The sequence below is a fragment of the Capsicum annuum genome, chromosome 5, assembly GCF_002878395.1.
Source record: "Capsicum annuum cultivar UCD-10X-F1 chromosome 5, UCD10Xv1.1, whole genome shotgun sequence".
NCBI lineage: Eukaryota > Viridiplantae > Streptophyta > Magnoliopsida > Solanales > Solanaceae > Capsicum > Capsicum annuum.
Window position 1 is genome coordinate 110,284,157 of NC_061115.1, and position 10,651 is coordinate 110,294,807.

Consider the following 10,651-nt stretch of genomic DNA (forward strand, 5'->3'; position numbering starts at 1 on the left):
GTTCAAGTCCCTAACTCTTTGAAATCATATGTGTCTTGGTTGTGATGGGTTTAAGTCCCTAATACCTTGAGTTAATTCATGTCTTTGATAGATGATGAGTTTAAGTCCCTAGTCTTTGATTTGAGCAGGTATCTATGATAATTTGATGGGTTGAAGTGCATAAGTTGTAAAATGAGTAAGTGGTGATATGTAATGGGTTTAAGTCCCCAATCTTTGAAATTAACAAGTACCTTTGATAAATGATGGGTCAGATTCCCAAGATCAATAAACCGAAATAGTTGTTTGATGATGATGATGATATGTGTTGTGTTGTATCCTTGTTGTGTGCGTTGTCCTAAATTTTTTTAAGGTTGTTTTGATGTGTCTTAATGTGTTAACTTATGGTATACTTACCTTACCCATCATTCTCGGACGAAAGATCCAAGTGGGGGAGAATCGAAACACCTAGGTTTTGAACCATGAGAAGAACCTCTTCATTTGGGTGTCTGAGTTTGATACGACGAAGGGCATGAGTCGTACCGCTTGGATACGAGTCGTATCCTCCTTCCCCTCTACTCTCATATCCTAGGTGGTGTGCTAAGGTGTAATACCCTGAGAATTTCAACTAATAGTAGAACCCTGCTTCGAGCTCTTTAGAAATAAAGTTAGTGATTTGGTAGTTATATAATCTAGTTTGATGAGTATTAAGGCCTCAAAGTGTCCTAGCTATTAGATGAATCAAAACATTCTTTGCCGATTGAATTCTTGAGAAGGATATTGGTATAGTCAACTTCAAATGAGTATATATCTTGTCATACTATGAATTTCTGAGCTCATGACCTACCAACAAATAGATAATTGAATTATCTTTCCAACAATAAAAAATTTTCCTAAGTCCGATACCAGAGCAAAAAGTTATGCCCATTTTACTCCAGCATGTCATCCTAGAAAACTGAGAGACGACATTCGTGATAACTTATCACAAGTGTGATGACTTATCACGAATGTTGTCAGACTTAGGTAGAATCCATCCCCCAATGACGACATTTCTGATAAGTTATCACAAGTGTGACGACTTATCACGAATGTCGTCAGCCTGAGGAAATCCATCAATTCTAGCCCCCCAGTGACAACATTTGTGATGACTTATTACAAGTCTGACAGCCTATCACAAATGTCATCAGCCTTAGATTTTAAGCAACTGGGAAGCGGCTTAGTAAGGGTATTTTGGTCTTTACCCTTCACTTCCCACGACTTATAACCCTCAAGGAGCGTATTATCTTCCATTCTCTTTAGTTAAACATCTCAAAATTCTCTGCACACCTTTAACCACAAGGTTAGGGTTTCAACATAAAAACCCAATTATCTAGAGATTCAACCGTGAGAATTCAATAATTCTTGCACATTTGAATACCCCATTAAGAGATCTACGAGGGACACCTAATAGTTCATGAATAACCTTTCAGAATTTTTGAAGTCATCCAAAAGCTCCAAGTTTCAGGTATGTGGTTTTGAACAAGAACACCCTTTTGTTCTTGTGCCCAAAAGTTACATATTTTCCTAAAGTATTTCGTAAATTCATGGAGAATTCCTATCATGTTATTATATTGTGAATTTTATGAAACTATGCCTTACCCAAGCTTTGAGTTGCAATACTATTATGTAAATTAATGTTTTAAATTGTCAATTTATGGTTTAAGTTGCATAAATCAACGTCTATATCATGTTTTGAGAATTTCAAGTCCTATTGTTGTGAATTAAACCTTATAGTTAAAGCATGAGTTTGAGAATGAGATGTTAGTAATTTTTAAAGAATATCAAGAAGTGAGTTTTGATTGTAAGGTAAGATAGAAATCTATATTCTTGAGTTTGAAGTAAAGGGGATGCATTTTGGCTCCCATTATATATATATATATATATATATATATATATATATATATATACACACATATATATATATTGTTGAATTGCTTTAAGGTGGATTTTCTAAAGTTCTGAGCTACATAAGGGAGCAGTATTTAGCACTGAGTTAGGCTTGATTCCGAGGACTTATGCCCCAAAACTACATGCCCCCGTATGCTCTTGGTATACCCCAAGTAGGTTAAGATAGTGATCACTAAAGTTAAGGTTTATTCGATGGCAAGGATTGAACAGCTCTTCCCTACATGGGTAAGACGTTCGACTCCATGTAGCTCTCATGGTTTATGTCGGCTAAGAGAAACTCCCAAAGTTCCTAAAGTTCTCTAAGTTCTAAAGTCTTCCAAGTTTCAAAGAGTTTTAGTCTTAAAGTTACAAAGTTTTGAAAGTATAAGTGTTTTGAAAGATATGGTCCTAATAATTTTAGGCGTCATGATAATTTGAGGTTTTAAGTAAAAGCATGATGATTTATGAGTCTTGTGGCATATATTTATTTCAAGCTATGTGAGTATGTTTTACCCCATGCAGGTTTTCTATAAAAGCTTATGATATTGATTATTTTAATTGCACACTCCCCCATATGCTCAGTACATTCCCAAAGTACTGACCCACATATTTTATCTGTGTGCCATATATTCTCGTAATGTAGGTTCAGGTGCTCAGTCTAAGCCTCACCAGTGATCTTTTCAAGTACTCTTATCTACATATCAGCAGTGGTGAGTCCTCATGTTTCAGGGACCGGTTATTCTCAGACTTCCAATTTTATTTAGTAGCTATTTAATTTTTGTCAGTTGAGTATGAGTCAGTTGGGGACCTGTCCCAATAGCTCTCTAGTTTGAAGTAGTAGAGGTTTGTCAAACTAGTCATCAGATTATCAGCACTTCGAAATTTTCTTTGAGTTGTAGTTTGTTCAGACCAAGTATTTCATTCATATTTCTCATTTTATGATGTCACAGTGTTGAGTTCATGCATTTTATCTCTAAGTAAGCTAATATATGAAGTAGAAGGCTCAAAGGGTTAGCTTGTGGTTACTTGTAGCCTTAAGCACCGTGTAATGTTTCGGGACCCGGTTGCGGGGCATTGCAAACTTAGTATCAAAGCCTAAGTTTAGAGAGTCTTAGGGAGTCTGACAAGCTGCGTTAAGTAGAGTATTCATCATTGATGTGTAGCGCGCCACATCTATGAGCAAGAGGCTATGAAATATTTTAGGAATAAGTCATTTCTTCCTCTCAAGTCCATCGTGCTCAAAGTTGTCTCTCTCAGCTATTAATTTGTGCTCTCTTATTTTATAATATGCCTCTTCACCGAGCTCGAAGAAATAACAATGATCAGCAACCTTAGCCTACTAATCCTCTGAATGAAAACTTGTCCTATGCCTACTTCAGGGCAGCCTTCCAGGCACTGGCCTAAGCTGTCATTGTCCAGGCCAACCAGGCCGTAGCTCCTCAGCAGCAGGGAGGTAACTTAGCTGCTGCCAGAATTCGTGACTTTATGCGGATGAGTCCGCCAGAGTTTTATGGGTCAAAGGCAGGGAAAAACATGCAGTTATATCTTGAGCAGATAATGAAGATCACATAGGTAATGCATGTGTCTGAAGAAAACTATATGGAGTTAGTATCTTACGGGTTAAAGGACATTGCATATGACTGGGTGGTTTCTTGGAAGAAGGGTAGAGGGGAGGATGATGCTCCCATTACCTGGCAGATATTCCAAGATGCATTCTTGGATAGGTTCTTTCCTTTGGAGTTAAAGGAGGTGAATATTGAAGAGTTTATGAACTTAAGGAAAGGATCCATGACTGTTAAGGAGTACTGCTTAAAGTTTAATCAGCTAGCAAAATATGCGCCTGACTTGATCTCCGACGCCCAAACTGGTATGAGAAAATTTGTGACAGGTGTGTCTGGCTTAGTACTGAAAGAATATCATACTTCTATGTTGAACAAGAAGATGAATTTGTCTAGGCTGATGATGATCTATGCACAGCAAATAGAGAAGGATAAGATAAGGGAAAGAGATAGAGTGAGAAGTAACAAGAGAGCAAAGTCTGAACAGCACGAGTACAATCAGGCTAGAACCCAAGGAGCGAACCTCCTTCAGTTCTAGATTCATTCTTCTATGTCATCACCCTCATTCTCTAGTGCCCCAGCGCCTAGAGGTAGGCCAGAGCAGGGAAACAGTTCTTCTATGTGCAGGCCTCAGCAAAGTGTGAGCAAAAAGCCCAACTTTCCTCCTTGTGCCTAAGTATGGTAGGACCCATCCAGATGAGTATTTGGCTGAACAGCGTGGTTTTTTCGGGTGTGGAAAGATAGGCCACAAGCTTAGAGAGTGCCCATATGCCAGGCAGAAAAGCAGAGATACCTGACCCCAGACCCAAGCCAATAGTGCACCAGCTCCCGCAGCCTGTCTAGCTCTTCCTCAAGGCGCTTCTTCTAGTACTACTAGCAGTCAACGCCAAATAGGTTCTATGCCCTACCTTCTTGTCATGAGTAAGAGAACTCTCCCGATGTTGTTACTGGTACGCTTCGTGTATTTTACTTTAATGTTTATGTTCTATTAGACCCTGGGTCAAGTTTTTCTTATGTGAACCCACTGGTTGCTGTGAATTTTGAGAAGAGTCCTGAAAGTATTTTTGAATTGATTCTAGTCTCTACTCCAGTAGGGGAGTCTGCTGTTGCTAAGCAAGTATACAAGAATTGTCCTATTACAGTCCTTCATAGAGTCACACTTGCTGATTTGATAAAGTTAGAGATGGTTTATTTTGATGTTATCCTGGGAATGGACTGGCTTTACTCCTGCTATGCATCTATAGATTGTCGTACTCTTGTAGTCAAATTTTAGTTTCCTGATGAACTAGTTTTCGAGTGGTCAGGGAGTTTAGTACCTCCCAAAAGTCATTTTATTTCTTATCTCAAAGCCAGGAAGCTTATATCTAAGGGTTTCTTTTATCACTTCGTTAGAATCAAGGACACTAAGTCTAAAGCCCCAAGTATCCATTCAGTCAACATTGTCAATGAGTTTCCTGATGTCTTTTGAGAAGATCTCCCAAGGGTACCTCCCGATTGAGAGATAAAATTTTGGATTGATCTTCTTCCCGACACTCAGCCTATTTTCATTTCTCCCTACCATATGGAATCTGCAGAGCTTAAGGAGTTGAAAGAACAACTCAAAGATCTCTTAGACAAAGGTTTTATAACGCCCAGTATATCTCCTTGGGGCGCACCTGTCCTTTTTGTATGAAAGAAAGATGATTCTTTTCGTATATGCATTGACTATCATCAGCTTAATAAGGTCACAGTCAAGAACAAGTACCCTGTTCCTAGAATAGATGATTTTTTTTATCAGTTTCAAGGTGCGAGTTATTTCTCCAAGATAGACCTTAGATCCGGCTATCACCAACTTAAAGTAAGGGAGTGTGATATCTCAAAGACAGCATTCTGAACCCACTATGGTCATTTTGAGTTTCTTGTCATGTCTTTCGGGCTAACTAATGCCCCAGCAATTTTCATAGATCTTATGAATCGAGTGTTCAAGCCATATCTTGATATGTTCGACATTGTGTTTATCGATAACATCCTTATGTATTCTCGAAGTGAGAGTGATCACGCAGACCATCTTAGAATCATCTTGCAAACTCTTAAAGATCATAAGTTATTCTTCAAATTCAGTAAGTGTGAGTTTTGACTAAGGTCTGTAGCATTTCTAGGTCATATTATTTCAGCCGAAGGTATTAGAGTTGATCTTCAAAAGACAGAGGCTGTAAAAAATTAGACTAGGCCTATCTCTCCATCTGATATTAGAAGTTTCTTGGGTCTAGCTAGCTATTACTGTCGTTTCGTTAAAGGGTTCTCTTCTATTGCGTCTCCCATGACTAGGTTGAACCAAAAAAAAGTTTAGTTCCTCTGGTCGGATTCCTGTGAGAAGAGTTTTCAAGAGTTGAAGACTCGACTTAATTTCGCCTCTGTGTTGACTTTGTCTGATGGTGTAGATGGTTTTGTAGTATACTGTGATACTTTGAGAGTTGGTTTGGGTTGCGTGTTGATGCAAAGGGGTAAAGTTATAGCCTATGCTTCTAGATATTTAAAACCTCATGAGAAGAATTACCCAACCCATGACTTAGAGTTGGCTGTTGTAGTGTTTGCTCTAAAAATCTGGAGATATTATTTGTATGGTGTGCATGTTGATGTTTTTACTTATCACAAAATCCTACAGTAGATATTGACTCAAAAGGAGTTGAATCTTAGGCAGCGAAGGTGGTCAGAATTATTAAAAGACTATGATATGAGTGTTTTATATCGTTCGGGCAAGGCCAATGTTGTGGAAGATGCCCTTAGCAGGATGTCTATAGGTAGTGTTTCATATGTAGAGAAAGGTAAGAAAGAGTTGGCTCGTGATATACATCGTCTAGCTAGACTGGGTGTTAAGTTTCTTGATTCCGCTAAGGGAAATATATTGGTGCAGAGTAGTTTCGAATCCTCTTTGGTTTGAGAAGTGTAGGAGAAGTAAGACTTAGATGCTAGCTTGGTCAAACTGAGGGAGTCAGTCAAGGACCAAAAGGTAGAGGTTCTCTCTCAAGAGGGAGATGGTGTGTTGAGGTTGCAGGGTAGATTATGTGTTCCTGATGTTGGTGATCTGAGGCAGAGAATTATGGCTGAAGCGCATGGTGCGCGATATTATATTCATCTTGGCACTACCAAGATATACCGCGACTTGCGGGAAATCTATTGGTGGTGTGGTATGAAGAAGGATATAGCTAATTTTATGGCGAAGTGTGCAACATGTCAACAGGCTAAGGTTGATCACCAAAGACCTGGTGGTGTGATTCAACAACTTGGTATCCTAATTTAGAAGTGGGAAGAGATAAATATGGATTTTGTGACTGGCTTACCTTTTTCCCGATGCCATCATGATTTCGTCTGGGTTGTTATCGATAGGCTGACTAAGTCAGCGCATTTCTTGCCTGTGCACACATCTTATATAGCTGAGGACTATGTTAGATTGTATATTCGGGAGTTGGTTAGGTTGCATGGAGTTTTCTTATCTATCATTTTGGATAGGGGTACTCAGTTCACTTCTCAGTTCTAAAGAGCATTTCAGAAGGGTCTTGGTACCTAAGTTCATATGAGTTCCGTTTTTCATCCGTAGATAGATGGTCAGGGTGAGAGGACTTCCAAACTTTGGAGGACATGTTGAGAGCGTGTGCCCTTGATTTCAAAGATAGTTGGGATGAGCATTTGCCGCTGATAGAGTTTGCTTACAACAATAGTTACCATTCTAGTATCAAGATGGCACCATTTGACGCTTTATATGGTAGGAGATGTAGGTCACCCATAGGTTGGTTCAAAGTGGGTGAAGCTACTTTGGTTGGACCTGATGAAGTATTTGAGGCGATGGAGAAGGTAAAGTTGATTAGAGAAAGGTTAAAGACAACTCAGAGTCGTAAAAAGTCATATGCAGATGTAAGATGAAAAGACCTTGAGTTCGAAGTTAATGATTTAGTGTATCTAAAAATTTCACCCATGAAAAGGGTGAAAAGGTTTGGGAAGAAGGGGAAATTTAGTCCCCATTACGTTGGCCCTGACAGAATTCTCAGTCGTATTGGGAAAGTAGCCTATGAAGTTGAGTTGCCTACAGAGTTTTCAGCTGTTCATCCTATTTTCCATATTTCCATTCTTAAGAAGCATATTGGTGATTCTATCATTGTTGATTCTTCAGATAGCTTAGATGGTCAGAATAACCTTTCATTTGATGAGGTTCCAGTTAAGATCCTATATTACCAAGTCCATAGACTAAAGAACAAAAAAGTTCCATTGGTCAAAGTTTTATGGCGGAACCAGTCAATTGAGGGTGTTACTTGGGAAACCGAAGTATATATGCGATCCAAGTACCCACACCTCTTCTTCACAAGTTTAGAGCAAGCCGAAGGTATAAATTTTTCTTAATTCAGCCCCTATCTAACCAAAGATTCAGCTATATAGCTATTTTGTTGCAAATTTGTGCACTCTCAGAAATACTCAAAAGTTTCGAATGACATAGATTCAATTTAGATAACTATTCCAATTGTGCATCCTCAGTTTCTTTACATTCCTAGCTTAACTAGTGACATTCGAGGATGAATGTTTCCAAGAGGGAGATATTGTAATACCCCAAAAATTCCAACTAATAGTAGAACCCTGCTTCAAGCTCTTTAGAAATAAAGTTAGTGATTTGGTAGTTACATGATCAAGTTTGATGAGTATTAAGGCCTCAAAAGTGTCCTAGCTATTAGACGAATCAAAACATTCCTTGCCAATTGAATTCTTAAGAAGGATATTGGTATACTTCAAACGAACATATCTCTCATTATACTATGAATTTCTAAACTCATGACCCACCAAAAGATATATAATTGAATTAGCTTTCCAACAATACCAATTGTACCTAAATCCGATACCGGAGAAAAAAGTTATGCCCATTTTACTCCAGCATGTCAGCCTGGAAAACTGAGTGATGACATTCGTGATAACTTATCACAAGTGTGATGACTTATCACGAATGTCGTCAGCCTTAGGCAGAATTCGTCCCCCAGTGACGACATTTCTGATAAGTTATCATAAGTGTGACGACTTATCATGAATGTCGTCAGCCTTAGGCAGAAATCTATCGATTCCATCCCCCCCATTGATGACATTTGTGATGACTTATCACAAGTCTGATAGCCTATCACAAATGTCATCAGCCTTAGATTTTAAGCAACTGGGAAGCGGTTTAGTAAGGGTATTTTGGTCTTTATCCTTCACTTCCCACGACTTATAACCCTCAAGGAGCGTATTATCTTCCATTCTCTTTAGTTAAACATCTCAAAATTCTCTGCACACCTTTAACCACAAGGTTAGGGTTTCAACATAAAAACCCAATTATCTAGAGATTCAACCGTGAGAATTCAATAATTCTTGCACATTTGAATTCCCCGTTAAGAGATCTACGAGGGACACCTAATAGTTTGTGAATAACCTTTCGGAATTTTTGAAGTCATCCAAAAGCTCCAAGTTTAAGGTATGTTGGTTTAAACAAGAACACCCTTTTGTTCTTGTGCCCAAAAGTTACATATTTTCCTAAAGTATTTCGTAAATTCATGAAGAATTCCTATCAGGTTATTATATTGTGAGTTTTATGAAACTATGTCTTACCCATACTTTAAGTTGTAATATTATTATGCATATTAATGTTTTAAATTGTCAATTTATGGTTTAAGTTGCATAATTCAACATCTATATCATTTTTTGAGAACTTCAAGACCTATTGTTGAGAATTGAACCTTATGGTTAAAGCATAAGTTTGAGAATGAGATGTTAGTGATTTTTAACGAATATCAAGAAGTGAGTTTTGATTGTAAGTTAAGATAGAAATCCACATTCTTGAGTTTGAAGTAAAGGGGATGCATTTTGGCTCGCATTATATATATATATATATATATATATATATATATATATATATATATTGTTGAATTATTTTAAGGTGGATTTTCTAAAGTTCTGAGCTAAGTAAGGGAGTGTATTTAGCACCGATTTGGGCTTGATTCCGAGGTCTCATGACCCAGAACTGCGTGCCCCCGTAGGTTCTTGATATACCCCAAGTGGGTTAATATAGTAATCACTAAAGTTAAGTTTTATCCGATGGCAAAGATTGAACAGCTCTCCCTTACATGGGTAAGACGTTGGACTCCATGTAGCTCTCATGGTTTTGTCGGTTAAGAGAAACTCCCTAAGTTCCTAAAGTTCTCTAAGTTCTAAAGTCTTCAAGTTTCAAAGAGTTTTAGTCTTAAAGTTACAAAGTTTTGAAATTATAAGTGTTTTGAAAGATATGGTCCTAATAATTTCAGGCGTCATGATAATTTGAGGCTTTAAGTAAAAGCATGATGATTTATGAGTCTTGTGGCATATATTTATTTCAAGCTATGTGAGTATGTTTTACACCATGCAGGTTTTCTATAAAAGCTTATGATATTGATTATTTTAATTGCACACTCCCCTATATACTCAGTACATTCCTAAAGTACTGACCCACATATTTTGTCTATGTGCCATATATTTTCGTAATGTAGGTTCAGATGCTTAGTCTCAGCCTTACCAGTGATCCTTTCTAGTACTCCTATCTACATATCAGTCATGGTGAGTCCTCATGTTTCTGGAATCGGTTATTCTTAAACTTCTAGTTTTATTTAGTAGCTGTTTAATTCTTGTCGGTTGAGTATGAGTCAGTTTGGGACCTGTCCCAATGGCTCTCTAGTTTGGAGTAGTAGAGGTTTGTCATACTAGCCATCAGATTATCAGCACTTTGAGATTTTCTTTGAGTTGTAGTTTGTTCGGACCAAGTATTTCATTCATATTTCTCATTTTATGATGTCACAGTGTTGAGTTCATGCATTTTATCTCTAAGTAAGCTAATATATGAAGTAGAAGTCTCAAAGGGTAAGCTTGGGGCTACTTGTAGCCTTAAGCACCGTGTGACATTTCGGGACTCGGTTGTAGGGCGTTACATAAAGGTTACTCATTATCCTAGGTATGAGTGACCACCTCCTCAATTGTACCAAAGGGTACGAGTCGTACCAAGTGAGTGTTATAGAGTTTGGACTTGTACTTTGAGTGGACTATTTTTGATGCGGTTGAAGCATACGAGTTAGGTGTTTAGTCATACCCTTTGTATACCACTCAAGGGTGTGTGATCGTACCATTAATAGTGTAGGTGACCTTGGAGAAGCCTAGGGTATGAGTTAGGG